Source organism: Elephas maximus, chromosome 3, assembly GCF_024166365.1.
Source record: "Elephas maximus indicus isolate mEleMax1 chromosome 3, mEleMax1 primary haplotype, whole genome shotgun sequence".
Lineage (NCBI taxonomy): Eukaryota > Metazoa > Chordata > Mammalia > Proboscidea > Elephantidae > Elephas > Elephas maximus.
Genome location: NC_064821.1, coordinates 206,353,026 through 206,374,380, shown reverse-complemented (window position 1 = coordinate 206,374,380; position 21,355 = coordinate 206,353,026). Strand labels below are relative to the sequence as shown.

The window sequence follows — 21,355 nt, the reverse complement described above, 5'->3', positions numbered from 1 at the left end:
CTGTTAAGAAAATATTCTGCATCCCACTTTGAAGTGTGGCGTCTGGGGTCTTAAATGCTAGCAAGCAGCCATCTAAGATGCATCAATTGGTCTCAACCCACCTGGATCAGAGGAGAATGAAGAACACCAAGGACACAAGGCGATTGCAAGGCCAAGACACAGAAAGAGCCCCATGAACCAGAGGCTACATCATGCTGAGACCAGAAGAACCAGATGGTGCCTGGCTATAGCCGATGACTGCCCTGACAGGGAACACAACAGAGAACCCCTGAGGAAGCAGGAGAGCAGTGGGATGCAGACCCCAAATTCTTATAAAAATACCAGACTTCATGGTCTGACTGAGACTAGAAGGACCCTGGTGGTCATGGTCGCCAGACCTTCTGTTAGCCCAGGACAGGAACCATTCCTGAAGCCAACTCTTCAGACAGGGATTGGACAGGACAGTGGGTTGGAGAGGGATGCTGGTGAGTAGTGAGCTTCTTGGATCAGGTGGACACTTGAGACTATGTTGGCATCTCCTCCCTGGAGGGGAGATGAGAGAGTGGTCTTATACAATATTTGTCCTTTTGCAACTGACTAATTTCACTCAGCATAATGCCTTCCAGGTTCCTCCATGTTATGAAATGTTTCACGGAGTCATCACTGTTCTTTATCAATGCGTAGTATTCCATTGTGTGAATATACCATAATTTTATTTATCCATTCATCCATTGATGGTCACCTTGGTTGCTTCCAGCTTTTTGCTATTGTAAACAGTGCTGCAATAAACATGGGTGTGCATGAGAGGGTGGAGGGGGTTAGAAGCTGGCGGAATGGACACGAAAAGAGAGAGTGGAGGGAATGAGCAGACTGTCTTACTAGGGGGAGAGTAATTGGGAGTGTGTAGCAAGGTGTGTATGGGTTTTTGTGTGAGAGACTGACTTGATTTGTAAATTACTTAAAGCACAATAAAAATTATTTAAAAAAAAAGAAGAAAGGGACAAAATCAAAACACTAGCTACACAACTCGAACAAATAGAAAGAAAACAACCAAAAAAAAAAAAAAAAGCCCACAGCTACCAGAAGAAAGGAACAAATAAATATTACAGCAGAAATAAATGAAAAAGAGAATAGAAAAACAACAGAAAGAGTCAACAAAACCAAAAGTGGGTTCTTTGAAAAGATCAACAAAATCAACAAACCACTGGCCAAACTGACAAAAGAAAAACAGGAGAGGATGCAAATAACCCAAATAAGAAATGAAATGGGGGACATTACAACAAATCCAACCAGACTAAAAAGCATCGTAAGAGAGTATTATGCAAAACTCCAAGAAATTTGAAAACCTAAAGCAAACGGACAAATTTTTAGAAACACGCTACCTACCCAAACTAATGCAAAATGATGTTGAAAGTCTGAACAGACCCATAACAAGAGAAGGGTTTGAAAAGTTAGGAAAAAAAAACTCCCAGCAAAAAAAAGGCCCTGGCCCATATGTCTTCACTGGAGAATTCTACCAAACACTCAGAGAAGACCTTATACCAGTACTACTCAAACTATTTCGGAACATAGAAAAGGAAGCAATAGTTCTGAATTCACTCTATGAAGCCAGCATAACCCTGATATTAAAACCAGGCAAAGACACCACAAAAAAGAAAATTACAGACTAATATCTCTCATGAATACGGATGCAAAAAATCTCGACAAAATTCTAGCCAATGGAATTCAACATCATATCAAAAGATTAATACACCACAACCAAGATTCATAACAGGTATGCAAAGATGGTTCAATATTAGAAAATCAATCAACGTAATCCACCACATAAATAAAAGGAAAGAAAATAATCACATGAGCATCTCAGTTGACACAGAAAAGGCATTTAACAAAATCCAATACCCATTCCTGATAAAAACTCTCAATAAAATAGATAAAGGAGAGAAATTTCTCAACAAAACAAAGGGCATCTATGCAAAACCAACAGCCAACATCATTCTTAATGGAGAGACGCTGAAAACATTCCCCTTGAGAACAGGAACAAAGCAAGGATGTCCTTTATCACCACTTCCATTTAACATTTTGCTGGAAGTTATAGCTAGAGCAATAAGGCAAGAAAAAGAAATAAAGGGCATCCAAATCGGTAATGAAGAAGTTAAATTGCCCTTATTTGTGGATGCTATGATACTATACATAGAAAACCCAAAAGACTCCACAGCAAACCTACTTGGAACTAATAGAAAGATTCAGCAGGGTAGCAGGATACAAGATAAGCATAAAAAATCAGTTGGATTCTTATACACCAATAAAGAGAATGATGAAAAGGAAATCAGGAAAACCATACTGTTTATAATAGCCTCTAAAAAATTAAAATACTCAGGAATAAATCTAACCAGGGATATAAAAGACCTATACAAAAAAAACCTACAAAACAGTACTGCAAGAAACCACAAGAGACCTACATAAACAGGAAAACATACCATGCTCATGGATAAGTAGGCTCAACATTGTGAAAATGACAGTTCTACCCAAAGCAATCTACAAATAAATGCAATCCCGATCCGAATACCAAAGAGGTTCTTTTAAAAAAATTTTTTTTATTGTGCTTTAAGTGAAAGTTTACTAGTCAAGTCAGTCTCTCACACAAAAACTCATAGACACCTTGCTACAAACTCCCAATTGCTCTCCCCCTAACGAGACAGCACGCTCCGTCCCTCCACTCTCTCTTTTCGTGTCCATTTCACCAGCTTCTAACCCCCTCTACCCTCTCATCCCCCCTCCAGGGAGGAGATGCCAACATAGTCTCAAGTGTCCACCTGATCCAAGAAGCTCACTCCTCATCAGCATCCCTCTCCAACCCGTTGTCCAGTCCAATCCCTGTCTGAAGAATTGGCTTTGGGAAAGGTTCCTGTCCTGGGCCAACAGAAGGTCTGGTGACCATGACCACCAGGGTCCTTCTAGTCTCAGTCAGACCATTAAGCCTGGTCTTTTTGTGGGAATTTGGGGTCTGCATCCCACTGCTCTCCTGCTTCCTCAGGGGTTCTCTGTTGTGTTCCCTGTCAGGGCAGTTATCGGTTGTAGCCAGGCACCATCTAGCTCCTCTGGTTTCAGGTTGATGTAGTCTCTGGTTTATGTGCCCCTTTCTGTCTCTTGGGCTCGTAATTACCTTGTGTCCTTGGTGTTCTTCATTCTCCTTTGGTCCACGTCGTTTGAGACCAATGGATGCATCTTAGATGGCCACTTGCTAGTGTTTAAGACCCCAGACACCACTCTCCAAAGTGGGATGCAGAATGTTTTCCTAATAGATTTTATTATGCCAATTGAGTTAGATGTCCCCTGAAACCATGGTCCCCAAAGCCCCGTCCCTGCTACACTGGCCTTCGAAGCATTCAGTTTATTCAGGAAACTTCTTTGCTTTTGGTTTAGTACAGTTGTGCTGACCTCACCTGTATTGCATGTTGTCTTTCTCGTCACCTAAAGTAGTTCTTATCTACTATCTAATTAGTGAATACCCCTCTCATAACCATCAAAGAATATTTTCTTATTTGTTTAAACTATTTCTCGAGTTCTTATAATAGTGGTCTTGTACAATATTTGTCCTTTTTTGCAACTTCCTAATTTCACTCAGCATAATGCCTTCCAGATTCCTCCATGTTATGAAATGTTTCACAGATTCGTCACTGTTCTTTTTTTTTTAATTAATTTTTATTAAGCTTCAAGTGAACATTTACCATTCCAATCAGTCTGTCACATGTAAGTTTACATACATCTTACTCCCTTCTCCCACTTGCTCTCCCCCTATTGAGTCAGCCCTTTCAGTCTCTGGTTTCATGCCAATTTTGCCATCTTCCCTCTCTCTCTATCTTCCCATCCCCCCTCCAGTCAAGAGTTGCCAACACACTCTCCAGTGTCCACCTGATTTAATTAGCTCACTCTTCATCAGCATCTCTCTCCCCCCCGCTGACCAGTCCTTTTCATGTCTGATGAGTTGTCTTCGGGGCTGGTTCCTGTCCTGTGCCATCAGAAGGTCTGGGGAGCATTGCCTCCGGGATTCCTCTAGTCGCAGTCATACCATTAAGTACGGTCTTTTAATGAGAATTTGGGGTCTGTATCCCATTGGTCTCCTGCTCCCTCAGGAGTTGTCTGTTGTGCTCCCTGACAGGGCAGACATCGATTGTGGCCGGGCACCAACTAGTTCTTCTGGTCTCAGGATAATGTAGGTCTCTGGTTCATGTGGCCCTTTCTGTCTCTTGGGTTCTTAGTTGTCGTGTGACCTTGGTGTTCTTCCTTTGCCTTTGCTCCAGGTGGGTTGAGACCAATTGATGTATCTTAGATGGCCGCTTGTTGGCATTTAGGACCCCAGGCGCCACATTTCAAAGTGGGATGGAGAATGTTTTCATAATAGAATTATTTTGCCCATTGACTTAGAAGTCCCCTCAAACCATGTTCCCCAGACCCCAGCCCCTGCTCTGCTGACCTTTGAAGCATTTATTTTATCCCGGAAACCTCCTTGCTTTTAGTCCAGTCCAATTAGGCTGACCTTCCTTGTATTGAGTGTTGTCTTTCCCTTCACCCAAAGCAGTTCTTATCTACTGATTGATCAATAAAAAACCCTCTCCCTCCCTCCCTCCCTCCCTCCCTCCCCCCTTCGTAACCACAAAAGTATGTGTTCTTCTCCGTTTTTTCTATTTCTCAAGATCTTATAATAGTGGTCTTATAGAATATTTGTCCTTTTGCCTCTGACTCATTTCACTCAGCATAATGCCTTCCAGATTCCTCCATGTTATGAAATGTTTCAGAGATTGGTCACTGTTCTTTATCGATGCGTAGTATTCCATTGTGTGAATATACCACAATTTATTTACCCATTCATCCGTTGATGGACACCTTGGTTGCTTCCAGCTTTTTGCTATTGTAAACAGAGCTACAATAAACATGGGTGTGCATATATCTGTTTGTGTGAAGGCTCTTGTATCTCTAGGGTATATTCCGAGGAGTGGGATTTCTGGGTTGTATGGTAGTTCTATTTCTAACTGTTTAAGATAACGCCAAATGGATTTCCAAAGTGGTTGTACCATTTTACAATCCCACCAGCAGTGTATGAGAGTTCCAATCTCTCCGCAGCCTCTCCAACATTTATTATTTTGTGTTTTTTGGATTAATGCCAGTCTAGTTGGTGTGAGGTGGAATCTCATCGTAGTTTTAATTTGCATTTCTCTAATGGCTAATGATCGGGAGCATTTTCTCATGTATCTGTTGGCTGCCTGAATATCTTCTTTAGTGAAATGTGTGTTCATATCCTTTGCCCACTTCTTGATTGGGTTGTTTGTCTTTTTGTGGTTGAGTTTTGACAGAATCATGTAGATTTTAGAAATCAGGCGCTGGTCTGAGATGTCATAGCTGAATATTCTTTCCCAGTCTGTAGGTGGTCTTTTTACTCTTTTGGTTAAGTCTTTAGATGAGCATAGGTGTTTGATTTTTAGGAGCTCCCAGTTATCTGGTTTCTCTTCATCATTTTTGGTAATGTTTTGTATTCTGTTTATGCCCTGTATTAGGGCTCCTAGGGTTGTCCCTATTTTTTCTTCCATGATCTTTATCGTTTTAGACTTTATGTTTAGGTCTTTGATCCACTTGGAGTTAGTTTTTGTGCATGGTGTGAGGTATGGGTCCTGTTTCATTCTTTTGCAAATGGATATCCAGTTATGCCAGCACCATTTGTTAAAAAGACTATCATTTCCCCAATTGACTGACACTGGTCCTTTGTCAAATATCAGCTGCTCATACATGGATGGATTTATATCTGGGTTCTCAATTCTGTTCCATTGGTCTATGTGCCTGTTGTTGTACCAGTACCAGGCTGTTTTGACTACTGTAGCTGTATAATAGGTTCTGAAATCAGGTAGAGTGAGGCCTCCCACTTTCTTCTTCTTTTTCAGTAATGCTTTGCTTATCCGGAGGTTCTTTCCCTTCCACACGAAATTGGTGATTTTGTTTCTCTATCCCCTTAAAATATGACATTGGAATTTGGATTGGAAGGGCGTTATATGTATAGATGGCTTCTGGTAGAATAGACATTTTTACTATGTTAAGTCTTCCTGTCCATGAGCAGGGTATGTTTTTCCACTTAAGTATGTCCTTTTGAATTTCTTGTAGCAGAGCTTTGTAGTTTTCTTTGTATAGGTCTTTTACATCCTTGGTAAGATTTATTCCTAAGTATTTTATCTTCTTGGGGGCTACTGTGAATGGTATTGATTTGGTTATTTCCTCTTCGGTGTTCTTTTTGTTGATGTAGAGGAATCCAAGTGATTTTTGTATGTTTATTTTATAACCTGAGACTCTGCCAAACTCTTCTATTAGTTTCAGAAGTTTTCTGGAGGATTCCTTAGGGTTTTCCATGTATACGATCATGTCATCTGCAAATAGTGATAGCTTTACTTCCTCCTTGCCAGTCTGGATACCCTTTATTTCTTTGTCTAGCCTAATTGCCCTGGCTAGGACTTCAAGCACGATGTTGAATAAGAGTGGTGATAAAGGGCATCCTTGTCTGGTTCCCGTTCTCAAGGGAAATGCTTTCAGGTTCTCTCCATTTAGAGTGATATTGGCTGTTGGCTTTGCATCGATGCCCTTTATTATGTTGAGGAATTTTCCTTCAATTCCTATTTTGGTAAGAGTTTTTATCATAAATGGGTGTTGAACTTTGTCAAATGCCTTTTCTGCATCTATTGATAAGATCATGTGGTTTTTATCTTTTGCTTTATTTATGTGATGGATTACATTAATGGTTTTTCTGATATTAAACCAGCCTTGCATACCTGGTATAAATCCCACTTGATCAGGGTGAATTATTTTTTTGATGTGTTGTTGGATTCTATTGGCTAGAATTTTGTTGAGGATTTTTGCATCTATGTTCATGAGGGATATAGGTCTATAATTTTCTTTTTTTGTAATGTCTTTACCTGGCTTTGGTATCAGGGAGATGGTAGCTTCATAGAATGAGTTGGGTAGCATTCCGTCATTTTCTATGCTTTGAAATACCTTCAGTAGTAGTGGTGTTAAGTCTTCTCTGAAGGTTTGGTAGAACTCTGCAGTGAAGCCGTCCGGGCCAGGACTTTTTTTTGTTGGAAGTTTTCTGATTACCGTTTCAATCTCTTTTTTTGTTATGGGTCTATTTAGTTGTTCTACTTCTGAATGTGTTAGTTTAGGTAGGTAGTGTTTGTCCAAGAATTTATCCATTTCTTCTAGGTTTTCAAATTTGTTAGAGTACAATTTTTCGTAGTAATCTGAAATGATTCTTTTAATTTCATTTGGCTCTGTTGTGATGTGGTCCATCTCGTTTCTTATTCGGGTTATTTGTTTCCTTTCCTGTTTTTCTTTAGTCAGTCTAGCCAATGGTTTATCAATTTTGTTAATTTTTTCAAAGAACCAGCTTTTGGCTTCGTTAATTCCTTCAATTGTTTTTCTGTTCTCTAATTCATTTAGTTCAGCTCTAATTTTTATTATTTGTTTTCTTCTGGTGCCTGATGGGTTCTTTTGTTGCTCACTTTCTATTTGTTCAAGTTGTAGGGACAGTTCTCTGATTTTGGCTCTTTCTTCTTTTTGTATGTGTGCATTTATCGATATAAATTGGCCTCTGAGCACTGCTTTTGCTCTGTCCCAGAGGTTTTGATAGGAAGTATTTTCATTCTCGTTGTTTTCTAAGAATTTCCTTATTCCCTCCTTGATGTCTTCTATAACCCAGTCTTTTTTCAGGAGGGTATTGTTCATTTTCCAAGTATTTGATTTCTTTTCCCTAGTTTTTCTGTTATTGATTTCCACTTTTATGGCCTTATGGTCAGAGAAGATGCTTTGTAATATTTCAGTGTTTTGGATTCTGCTAAGGCTTGCTTTATGACCTAATATGTGGTCTATTCTAGAGAATGTTCCATGTGCACTAGAAAAAAAAGTATATTTTGCAGCAGTTGGGTGGAGAGTTCTGTATAAGTCAATGAGGTCAAGTTGGTTGATTGTTGTAAGTAGGTCTTCCGTGTCTCTATTGAGCTTCTTACTGTATGTCCTTTCCTTCTCCAAAAGTGGTGTGTTGAAGTCTCCTACTATAAATGTGGAGGTGTCTATCTCACTTTTCAATTCTGTTAAAATTTGATTTATGTATCTTACAGCCCTGTCATTGGGTGCATAAATATTTAATATGGTTATGTCTTCCTGATCAATTGTCCCTTTTATCATTATATAGTGTCCTTCTTTATCCTTTGTGGTGGATTTAAGTCTAAAGTCTATTTTGTCAGAAATTAATATTGCTACTCCTTTTTTGCTTATTGTTTGCTTGATATATTTTTTTCCATCCTTTGAGTTTTAGTTTGTTTGTGTCTCTAAGTCTAAGGTGTGTCTCTTGTAGGCAGCATATAGATGGATCGTGTTTCTTTATCCAGTCCGTGACTCTCTGTCTCTTTATTGGTGCATTAAGTCCATTTACATTCAGCGTAATTATAGATAAATAAGTTTTTAGTGCTGTCATTTTGATGCCTTTTCATGTGTGTTGTTGGCCATTTCATTTTTCCACTTACTTTTTTGTGCTGAGACGTTTTTCTTAGTAGATTGTGAGATCCTCATTTTCATAATGTTTAACTTTATGTTAGTTGAGTCGTTACGTTTTTCTTGGCTTTTTTCTTGAGTTATGGAATTGATATTCCTTTTTGTGGTTACCTTATTATTTACCCCTATTTTTCTAAGTAAAAACCTAACTTGTATCGTTCTATATCGCCTTGTATCACTCTCCATCTGGCAGTTCAATGCCTCCTATATTTAGTCCCTCTTTTTGATTATTGTGATCGTTTATCTATTGAATTCCATGATTTCCTGTTATGTGTATTATTTTGTTTATTTATTGATTTTTTAGAATTAATCTTAATTTGTTTGTTTTTGTGCTTTCCCTATTTGAGTTGCGTTGATATCAGGACGTTCTGTTTTGTGACCTTGTATTGTGGTGGTACCTGATATTATTGGTCATCAGGCCAAACAATCTCCTTTAGCATTTCTTGCAGTCTTGGTTTAGTTTTTGCAAATTCTCTAAACTTGTGTTTATCTGTAAATATCTTAATTTCTCCTTCATATTTCAGAGAGAGTTTTGCTGGATATATGATCCTTGGTTGGCAGTTTTTCTCGTTCAGTGCTCTGTATACGTCGTCCCATTCCCTTCTTGCCTGCATGGTTTCTGCTGAGTAGTCTGAACTTATTCTTATTGATTCTCCCTTGAAGGAAACCTTTCTTTTCTCCCTGGCTGCTTTTAAAATTTTCTGTTTGTCTTTGGTTTTGGCAAGTTTGATGATAATATGTCTTGGTGTTTTTCTTTTTGGATCAATCTTAAATGGGGTTCGATGAGCATCTTGGATAGATATCCTTTCGTCTTTCATGATGTCAGGGAAGTTTTGTGTCAGGAGTTCTTCAACTATTTTCTCTGTGTTTTCTGTCCCCCCTCCCTGTTCTGGGACTCCAATCACTCACAAGTTATCCTTCTTGATAGAGTCCCACATGATTCTTAGGGTTTCTCCATTTTTTTGAATTCTTTTATCTGATTTTTTTTCAGCTATGTTGGTGTTGATTCCCTGGTCCTCCAGAAGTCCCAGTCTACATTCTAATTGCTCGAGTCTGCTCCTCTGACTTTCTATTGCGTTGTCTAATTCTGTAATTTTATTGTTAATCTTTTGGATTTCTACATGCTGTCTCTCTATGGATTCTTGCAACTTATTAATTTTTCCACTATGTTCTTGAATAATCTTTTTGAGTTCTTCAACAGTTTTATCAGTGTGTTCCTTGGCTTTTTCTGCAGTTAGCCTAATTTCATTTGTGATGTCTTTAAGCATTCTGTAAATTAGTTTTTTATACTCTGTATCTGATAATTCCAGGATTGTATCTTCATTTGGGAAAGATTTTGATTCTTTTGTTTGGGGGGGTTGGAGAAGCTGTCATGGTCTGTTTCTTTATGTGGTTTGATATGGACTGCTGTCTCCGAGCCATCACTGGGAAACTAGTTTTTCCAGGTAATCAGCTAAGAAAAAATGCAGTCAGATCCCTATCTGAATTCTCCCTCTGGCTCAGGGTATTCGGATGTTAATGGAGCCGCCTGGGGAGGGTGGGGGAGGGATCAGAGAGCTAGGAGTGTAGCGCCTCAGAATATAGAGCTGATCCCCGCGTTCACGCTCCGCCCGAGCCCGTCAAATCCCGGCGGGACGGCTCCCCGGCTGGGACGCTGCTCTCCCCGCTCCAAGACCTGTCACTTCCTCTCGGGGACTTCTCCCTCCGGCGCGCCGCTCCGCTCACACGAGCTGGGTGGGCATCGCCTGCACGAACGACTGGGCCCACCCCCGGGGTCAATTCAGGGGAGTATAACTGGTCCCCGCACTCACGCCCCGCCCGTGCCCGCCAAAATCCCAGCAGGAAGGCTCCCCGGCTGGGACGCTGCTCTCCCCGCTCCAAGACCAGTCACTTCCTCCCGGGGACTTCTCCCTCCAGTGCGCCACGCCGCATGCGCGAACTGGGTGGGCGTCGCACGCACCAACGTCTGGGCCCCCCCCCCCGGGTCGCTTTAGGGAAATATAGCTGATCCCCACGCTCGCGCCACGCCTGCTCCCCGCCAAACTCCCGGAGGGACGGCTCCCCAGCTGGGACGCTGCTCTCCCCGCTCCAAGATCAGTCACTGCCTCCCGGGGACTTCTCCCACCGGCTGCGCCACTACGCTGCCCGCGCCAACTGGCTAGGCTCCCTCCCGGGATGAGTTCAGGGGCTAGGGCTGGGCCCCTTGTCTGTGCCATCTGCCCCCCGGGCTCTGCCCCAAATCGGGCTCCGAAGGTCACCTGCCTGGTACGCTGGCTCCTGGTTCTGAAAACGATTGCTGTCTGCCCATATTTGTTCGTTCTCCATCTCTAAGTCTGTGTTTGTTGTTCAGAGTTCGTTGATTGTTATGTATGTGATTGATTCACTTGTTTTTCCGAGTCTTTGTTGCAAGAGCAATCCGCGGTAGCGTCCACCTAGTCCGCCATCTTGGCCCCGCCTCTCACTGTTCTTTATTGATGCATTGTATTCCATTGTGTGAATATACCATAATTTATTTATCCATTCATCCATTGATGGGTATCTTGGTTGCTTCCATATTTTTGCTATCCAACAACATTCTTTAAAGAGATGGAAAAACTCATCATTAACTTTATATGGAAAGGGAAGAAGCCCCCAAAAGTAAAGCACTATTGAAGAAGAAGAATAAAGTAGGAGGACTCACACTTCCTGACATCAGAACATACTATACAGCTACAGTAGTCAAAACAGCCTGAAACTGGTACAATGACAGATACATTGACCAATGGAACAGAATTGAGAACCCAGATGTAAATCCATCCACCTATGGTCACCTGATCATCAACAAGGGCCCAAAGTCCATCAGATGGGGAAAAGACAGTCTTTTTAACAAATGGTGCAGGCAAAACTGGATGTCCATCTGCAAAAAAAAAATGAAACAGGACCCATACCTCTCACTATATATAAAAACTAATTCAAAATGGATCAAAGACCTAAATATAAAGCCCAACATTGTAAAGTTTATAGAAGAAAAAGTAGTATCAATGCTAGAGGTCCTAATACAGGGCATTAACAGGATACAAACCATAACCAACAACACACAAACTCCAGAAGATAAGCTAGATAATTGGGATCTTCTAGAAATTAAACACTTATGCTCATCAAAAGACTGTACCAAAAGAGTAAAAAGAGAACCTACGGACTGGGAAAAAAATATTTTGGCTATTACAAATCAGACAAATGCCTAATCTCTAAAATCTATAAGAAAATCTGACACCTCTACAACAAAAAGACAAATAATCCAATTAACAAATGGGCAAAGGAAATAAACAAACTTTACCAAAGAAGACAAATGGCCAACAGACACGTGAGGAAATGCTTGTGATCACTGGCCATTAGAAAAAAATTCAAATTAAAACCACAATGAGGTACCATCTCACCCTGGCATTACTGTCACGAATCAAAAAAAAAAAAAAAAAAAAAAAACAGGAAATAACAAATGTTGGAGGGACTTCAAGGAGATTGGAACTCTTATGCACTGCTGGTGGGAATGCAAAATGATACAACAATTTTGGAAAATGATAATGGTGTTTCCTTAGAAAGCTAGACATAGAAATAGCATGTGACCCAGCAATCCCACTCTTAGGAATGTATTCTAGAGAAGTAAGAGCCGTTACATGAATAGACATATGCACACCCATGTTCGTTGCAGCATTGTTCACAATAGCAAAAAGATAGAAACAATCTAGATGCTCATCAACAGATGAGTGGATAAACAAGCTATGGTACCTACTCAACTATAAAGAACAATGATGAAATCTGTGAAGCATCTCACAACATGGATGAATCCGGAGGGCAGTATGCTGAGTGAAATAAGTCAATCACAAAAAGGCAAATATTGTGTGAGACCACTACTGTAAAAACTCATGAAAAAGTTTATACACAAAAAGAAACAATTTTTGCTAGTTATGAGGGAGGGGAGGAGTGGGGGTGGAAAAACACTAAATAGACAATAGTTAAGTGGTAACTTTGATGAAGGGTAAGACAGTACACAATACTGGGGAAGCCAGCACAACTTGTACAAGGCAAGGTCATAGAAGCTCCATAGACACATCCAAACTCCCTGAGGGTACGAATTGCTGGGCTGAGAGCTGAGGGGACCATGGTCTTGGGGAATATCTAGGTCACTTGGCATAACATAGTTTATAAAGAAAATGTTCTACGTTCTACTTTGGTGATTAGGATCTGGGGTCTTAAAAGCCTATAAGCAGCCATCTAAGATACAACACTGGTCTCACCCCTTCAGGAGCAAGGGATAATGAAGAAAACTAAAGATACAAGAGAAAGATTAGCCCAAAGGTCTAATAAACATCTACCATGGCCTCTGTCAGACTGGTATAGTGTTGATGTGTTGTGGTGTTGTTAACCAATGTCATAAAACAATATGTGTGCTAACAGTTTAATAAGAAACTAGTTTGTTCTGTAAACCTTCATCTAAAGTACAATAAAAAGTACATAAATAAATACAATAAAAACAAAGACCACAGCCTTCAGTATCGATTACACCTCAACATAAAGAAAAGAAACATTCTCATAACTGGATGAATAAGGAACATTATGATAAACAGAAAATACTGAAGTTGTCAAGGATTTCACTTTATATGGATCCATAATCAATGCCCATGGAAGCAGCTGTCAAGAAATCAAACAACACGTTGCATTGGGCAAATGAGCTGCAAAAGACCTCTTTAAAGCGTTAAAAACCAAAAATGTCACTTTGAGGACTAAGGTACGCTTGACCCAAGCCATGGTGTCTTCATCCGGTTCATATACCTGTGAAAGCTAGACAAGGAATAAGGAAGATCGCAGAAGAATTGATGCCTTTGAATTATGGTGTTGGTGAAGAATATTGACTATACCATTGTCTACCAGAAGAACAAACAAATTTGTTTTGGAAGAAGTACAGGTGTTTGGACACGTCTAAGAAGTTTCCATAACTGTGCCTACTATGTGTTCTGTTTATATATGAATACATGTGCAGCACATACAAATATGTATGCCCAAAACTATACCTATATATGCACAAGCATGTACCCCCATATGCCCTCCCACACCTATATAGCATACATATCTACCTATGTAACCAGACACAAATTTTTGGTTGTCATTATTTTTGTTTCAGAATTGTGTATGTTCTAGCATTTGCTGTAGCTGTCTTTTATTATTGTGTACCTCTCAGTGTCTTCATTTACCTTGGTCACATTGTGCTGACGTCCCCCATATTGTGTATTGCTTTTCCCTTCACCAGGATGAACATATATCTACTATCTAGTAAGGGATTCCCCTCCCTTCTCTGGTAACCATCAAAGAACTTTGCTTTCTCTGTGTAAACCTATTCTTGCCTTTTTATGAAAGTGTTGTTGCTAAGTGCTATTAAATCGGTTCTGACTCATAGTGACCCTATGTACAACAGAACAAAACACTGCCTGCTCCTGCACCATCCTCACAATCATTTCTATGCTTGAGCCCATTGTTACAGGCACTATGTCAATTCATCTCATTGATGGTCTTCCTCTTTTTCCCTGACCCTCTACTTCACCAAGCATAATGTCGTTCTCCAGGGACTGACCCATCCTGACAACATGTCCAAAGTAGGAGAGATGTAGTCTCACCATCCTTGCTTCTAAGGGGCATTCTGGCTGTACTTCTTCCAAGACTGATTTGTTGGTTCTTTTGGCAGTCCGTGGTATATTCAATATTCTTCACCAACACCATAATTCAAAGGTGTCAATTCTTCTTCAGTCTTCTTTATTCATTATCCAGCTTTCGTATGCATAAGAGAACACCATTGCTTGGGTCAAGCACACCCTAGTCTCCAAAGTGACATCTTTATTTTTTAACACTTTAAAGAGAGATGTAATCCATACTGAAGACTGTACTCTTTGATATTCATCAGTAAGTTTTTCAAGTCCTCTTCAGTTTCAGCAAGCAAGGTTGTGTCATCTGCATAATGTAGATTGTTAATGAGTCTCCCTCCAATCCTAATACTTTGTTCTTCCTCATACAGTCCAGATTCTCGGAGTATTTGCCCACCATACAGATTGAATAAGTATGGTGAAAAGATACAACCCTGACCCACACCTTCCTAACTTTAAACCACTGGGTATCCACTTGTTCTGTTGGAACAATCCCCTCTTGATCTAAATACAGGTTTCTCATGAGCACAATTAAGTAAGTGTTCTGGAATTTCCATTTTTCTCAATGTTATCCATAATTTGTTATGATCCACACAGTTTATTGCATAGTCAATAAAACACAGGTAATGTATTTTTGGTATTCTTTGCTTCTAGCCAGGATCCGTCTGACATCAGCAATGATATTTCGTCAATTCCTGGAGGCTTATTTTTTGCCAATGCCTTCAGTGCAGCTTAGACTTCTTCCTTTAGTACCTTCGGTTCCCAATCATATGCTACCTATTGAAATGGTTGAACGTTGACTAATTCTTTTTGGTGTAATGAGTCTGTATATTTCTTCCATCTTCTTTTGATGCTTCCTGTGTTGTTTAATACTTTCCCCATAGAATCCCTCACCATTGCAACTTGAGGCTTGAATTTTTCCTCAGTTCTTTCAGCTTGAGAAATGCCGAGAGTGTTCTTCCCTTTTGGTTTTCTACCTCCAGCTATTTGCACATGTCGTTCTAATACTCTACTTTGTCTTCTCGAGCCACTCTTTGAAATCTTCTGTTCAGTTCTTTTACTTCATCAGTTCTTCCTTTTGCTTTAGCTGCTTCATGTTTGAGAGCAAGTTTGCAGAGTTTCCTTTGACATCCATCTTGGTCTTTTCTTTCTTTTCCATCTTTTCAATCACCTCTTGCTTTCTTCATGTATGATGTCCTTGATGTCATTCCACAATTCCTCTGGTCTTCGGTCATTAGTGTTCAATGCATCAAATCTATTCTTGAGATGGTCTCTAAATTCAGGTAGGATATACTCAAGGTTGTATTTTGGCTGTCATGGACTTGCTCTGATTTTCTTGTTTCAGGTTGAGCTTGCATATGAGCAATTGATGGTCTGTTCCATAATCGGCCCCTGGCCTTGTTCTGACTGATGATATTGAACTTTTCCATTGTCTCTTCCCACAGATGCAGTCGATTTGATTCCTGTATGTTCCATCTGGCGAGGTCCAAGTGTATAATCACCATTTGTGTTGGTGAAAGAAGGTATTTGCAATGAAGGAGCTGTTGGTCTTGGAAAATTCTATCATTCGATCTCTGGCATTGTTTCTATCACCAAGGCCATATTTTCCAACCACCGATCATTCTTCGTTTCCAACTTTGCATTCCAATCACCAGTAATTATTAATGCATCCTGATTGCATGTTTGTCATGGATTGAATTATGTCCGCCCCAAAATATGTGTCAACTTGGTTAGGCCATGATTCCCAGTATTGCATGGTTGTCCTCTATTTTGTGATTGTAATTTTATGTTAACAGGAGTAGGGTGGGGTTGTAAACACCACCCTTACACAGGTCTGCTCCTTGATCAGTGTAAAGGGATTTTCCCTGGGGTGTGGCCTGCACCACCTTTTATCTCTTAAGAGATAAAAGGAAAGGGAAGCAAGCAGGGAGTGGGGGAACTCGTACCACCAAGAAAGCAGCACCAGGAGCAGAGTACATCCTTCAGACCTGGGGTCCTTTGTGCCTGAGAAGCTCCTTGACCAGGGAAAGATTGAGGACAAAGACCTTCCTCCAGAGCTGACAGGGAGAAAAAGCCTTCCCCTGGAGCTGAATTTAGACTTGTAACCTACTAGACTGTGAGAAAATAAATTTCTCTTTGTTAAAGCCATCCACTTGTGGTATTTCTGTTATGGCAGGACTAGATGACTAAGACAATGTTCAATCAATTTCACACTATAGGAGCTGATAAAAATCTTCTATTTCTTCATCTTTGGCCTTAGTGGTTGGTGCAGAAATTTGAATAACAGTCCTATTAACTGGTCTTCCTTGTAGGCGTATGGATATTATCCTATCACTGACAGCGTTGTACTTCAGGATAGATCTTGAAATGTTCTTTTTGACAATAAACGCAACACCATTCCTCTTCAAGCTGTCATTCTTGGAATAGTAGACTATATGATTGTCTGATTCAAAATGTTCAATACCAGTCCATTTCAGCTCACTAATGCCTAGGATATCAATGTTTATGCCTTCCATTTCATTTTTGACAATTTCCAATTTTCCTAGATTTGTACTTCATACATTCCAGGTTCTGATTATTAATGGATGTTTGCAGCTGTTTCTTCTCATTTTGAGTCATGCCACATCAACAAATGAAGGTCCCAAAAGCTTTACTCTATCTATGTCATTAAGGTTGACTCTACTTTGAGGAGGCATCTCTTCCGCAGTTGTCTTTTGAGTGCCTTCCAACCTGGGGGGCTCGCCGTCCAGCACTATATCAGACAATGTTCTGCTGCTATTCATAAGGTTTTCACTGGCTAATTCTTTTCAGAAGTAGATGCTGGGACCTTCTTCCTAGTCTGTCTTAGTTTAGAAGCTCAGCTGAAACCTGTCTTCCATGGGCGACCCTGCTGGTATCTGAATACCAGTGGCATAGCTTCCAGCATCACAGCAACACACAAGCCCCCACAGTATGACAAGCTGACGGACACACAGGGTCTTGATTATCTAGTGCTGCTATAACAGAAATACCACAAGAGGCTGCAGCAATATATCAACAGGGAACTGCCAGAAATTCAGGCGAGTTTCAGAAAAGGACGTGGAACCAGGGATATCATTGCTGATGTCAGATGGATTCTGGCTGAAAGCAGAGAATACCAGAAGGAGTTTTACCTGTGTTTTATTGACTATGCAAAAGCATTCAACTGTGTGGATCATAACAAATTACAGATAACACTGCAAAGAATGGGAATTCCAGAACACTTAATTGTGCTCATGAGGAAACCGTACATAGATCTGTTCAGTGGGAACAAGTGGATATGGAGTGACTTAAAATCAGGAAGGGTGTGCGTCAGGGTTGTATCCTTTCACCATATGTATTCAATCACTATGCTAAGCAAAAAATCCAAGAAGCTTGACTATATGAAGAAGAACAGGGCATCCCGAATGGAGGAAGACTCATCAACAACCTGCATTAGGCAGCTGACACAACCTTGCTAGCTGAAAGTGAAGAGAACTTGAAGCACTTACTAATGAAGATCAAAGACTACAGCCTTCAGTAGGGGTTACACCTCAACATAAAGAAAACAAAAATCCTCACAATTGGGCCAATAAGCAACATCATGGTAAACAGAGAAAAGTTTTAAGTTGTCAAGGATTTCATTTTATTTGGATCCACAATCAACACCCATAGAATTAGCAGTCAAGAAATCAAAAGACGAATGTTGTTGGGCAAATCTGCTGCAAAGAACCTCATTAAAGTGTTGAAAAGCAAAGATGTCACCTTGAAGACCAAGGTTCGCCTTACCCAAGCCATGGTATTTTCGATCACGTCATATGCGTGTGAAAGCTGGACAGTGAATACGGAGGAAGACCGAGGAAGAATTGATGCCTTTGAGTTGCGGTGTTGGTGAAGAATATTGAATATACCATGGACTGCTAAAAGAACAAAAAAATCTGTCTTGGAAGAAGTACAACCAAAATGCTCCTTAGAAGCAAGGATGGCAAGACTGCATCTTACAAACTTTGGACATGTTGTCAGGATGGATCATCCCTGGAGAAGGATATCATGCTTGGTAAAGTACACGGTCAGCAGAAAAGAGGAAGACCCTGAACAAGATGGACTGACACAGCGGCTGCAAAAATGGCCTCAGGCATAACAACGATTGTAAAGATGGCGCAGGACCGGGCAGTGTTTCCTTCTGTCGCGCATAGTGTCGCTATGATTCAGAACTGACTTAATGGCACCTAACAACCACGACTACTTATTGAGCCCGATTTTCCAAATGTTTTACATATATCTTCCCCCATTGCCTCTGCCAGATAGTTATGGCATTTTCTTCTTTTTCAAATAACAAAACAGAAGCTGAGAGCATCAAAGAATTTTTTTTAATTCATTTGTTATTTGTGGAAAGAGCCAAAATTTGGAGCTAGCCCTTGCTCTTTTCACTACATCATACCCACTGCATTGATTCAATCTTGACTCTTAGCAACCCTATAGGACCGAGTAGAACTGCCCCATAGGGTTTCCAAGGGGCAGCTGATGGATTCGAGCTGCCAACTTTTTCATCGGCAGCTGAGCTCTTAACCAGTTTGCCACCAGGTCTCCTCACAACGTGATACAGCCTGTCAATTCACTTTATAATTCCTGGATATTCCTCCAGTTCACCCCAGTAATTCATTCCCTTGTCACACTCTTGCTGTAATCACCACCTAAACTCCAAAATCTTAACTGTAGAAATTTCATTTGAATATACCCTATTGCCCTTCCAACTCTTCCATCTCTATATTCCACTAAGCCTACTGATGCACACATCCTGGAAACCTCCAGAACCTTAATTTTTCCCATCCTTCTTTCTTTGCTCTAGTGTCCTTTTCTTCCAAACCCAATATAGTTATCATTCCACAACTCTCTCTCAAGGGCCTTAACCTTCCTGTGTTCCTCTTCATCTGCCTCATCAATCAATCCTTAACCATAGAGGAATTCAAACACCTGGTTACTCTTCTCCTAGGCCACTGAGTAAAGATGGAGAAAAAGCTATTCATTACTCCACTCTTAAGTAAATTCTACTCAACAACCTTTTTACTAATTTTTAGTTAGCAATCTTTTTTTAGTTTCCAAAAATGATATTCCAAATCTTTATCTCCCATTTGAAGTTTACAGTGCTTTTCTTTCTCCTCATGTTCAATAGGGAATATCTCCTATTTCACAGGGAAAAATCGCTTTCTTTCAGCTACTCTCCTTCACCTCCAGATACATACATACATACACACACACACACGCACACATATATATATATAATTGTTGTTATGTAGGTGCTGTCAAGTCAGTTCTCATGCTATGTACAACAAAATGAAACACTGCCCAGTCCTGCACCATTCTCCTCTACCAAGCATGATGTCCTTCTCCAGTGATTGGTCCTTCCTGATAAAATGTCCAAAATACGTGAGACAAAGTCTTGCCAACCCCACTTCTAATGAGCATTCTGGCTGTACTTCTTCCAAGACAGATCTGTTTGTTCTTCTGGCAGTCCATGGTACATTTAACATTCTTTGCCAACACCATGATTCAAAGACATTGATTCTTCTTTGGTCTTCCTTACTCATTGTCCGGCTTTCACATGCATATGAGGCGATTAAAATATCATGGCTTGGGTCAGGAGCATCTTAGTCCCAAACATGACATCTTTGCTTTTTAACACTCCAAGAGATCTTTTGCAGCAGATTTGCCCAATGCAATGTGTTGTTTGATTTCTTGACTGCTGCTTCCATGGGTGTTGATTGTGAATCCAAGTAAAATGAAATCCTTTACAACTTCAATATTTTCTGTTTGTCATAATGTTGCTTATAGGTTCAGATGTGAGAGTTTTTGTTTTCTTCATGTTGAGGTGGAATCCATACTGAAGGCTGTGGTCTTTGATATTCATCAGTAAATGCTTCAAGTTCTCTTCACTGTCAGCAAGCAAGGTTGTGTCATCAGTATATATTGCAGGTTGTTAATGAGTCTTCCTCCAATACCGATGCTGCATTCTTCTTCATATAGTCCAGCTTCTCAGATTATTTGCTCAGCATACAGATTGAATAAGTATGGTGAAAGGATACAACCCTGACGCTCACCTTTCCTGACTTTAAAGCACACAGTATCCCCTTGTTCTGTTGGAACAACTCCCTCTTGATCTAAATACAGGACTCTCGTGAGCACAATTAAGCATTCTGTAATTCCCATTTTTTGCAATGTTATCTATAATTTTTGTGATCCACATGGTTGACTGCCTTTGCATAGTCAATAAAACACAGGTAACATCTTTCTAGTATTCTCTGTTTTTAGCCAGGATCCATCTAACATCAGCAATGATATCCCTTATTCCACATCCTCTTTAGAATATGGCTTGAATTTCTGGCAGTTACATGTTGATGTACTGCTGAAACCATTTTGAACCATCACCATCACTCCTGCTGTATTTTATTGGGCTCACATACCAACACTGGCACAGCATGAGAGGGACAAAACTGTGACTACCAGGAGATAGGGATTATTTGAGACTATCTTTTGGAGGATGGCTAGACTATCAGCTCTTTATTGAGTTCTTACTATGTTCTAGGCTAATTCAGGTTATTTTCCCAATATCTAATTAAACTTTTTTTTAATTAATGTGCCATGCAAAGCAGGTCCTGAAAAAATTTTTGTGGAAAAGACAGATTAAAAACTGCCTATGCATCAGACGTTTCAATATTGAAAACTAAAAGAGAATGGAGTATAACCTTCAAAATTCTAAGTGAAAATTATTTTCAGCGTAGAATTCTATACTCCCTACGTCCACCCAGATCATCAATCATTTGTGAAGACAGAATGAAAAATTTTCAGTCAGGCTAATCTAAAAATATTTACCTTTTCTGTAGCCTTTCTCAGGAAGATACTTCTAGAAGACATGTTCTGTTAAAATAAGAGAACACAGTACGAAAGAGGAAGACAGGAAGCAGGAAATACCACAGGGCAGAAATAAAAGGAGTGCTTAGGATAACAGCAAAGGGATTTCCTAGGACAACAACTGTCTAGTGAGCAACCAGTGTAGAGTAGATGAGCAGGTCAAGGTGCTCCAATGCAAATATCACAGGGAAAAAACAGAAACAGAACAAATA

At 40.2% G+C, this 21,355-nt stretch overlaps 1 long non-coding RNA gene across 1 annotated transcript in view; it reads right to left on the bottom strand.

Annotated features, from left to right (window-relative positions):
- Positions 1–21,137, bottom strand: part of LOC126073910 (uncharacterized) — a 50,993-nt gene extending 29,856 nt beyond the window's left edge. The window contains exon 1 of the long non-coding RNA XR_007516874.1: positions 21,105–21,137. This is a non-coding gene — a long non-coding RNA (uncharacterized LOC126073910). The remainder of the gene's footprint in view (positions 1–21,104) is intronic.
- Positions 21,138–21,355: the final 218 nt, after the last annotated feature.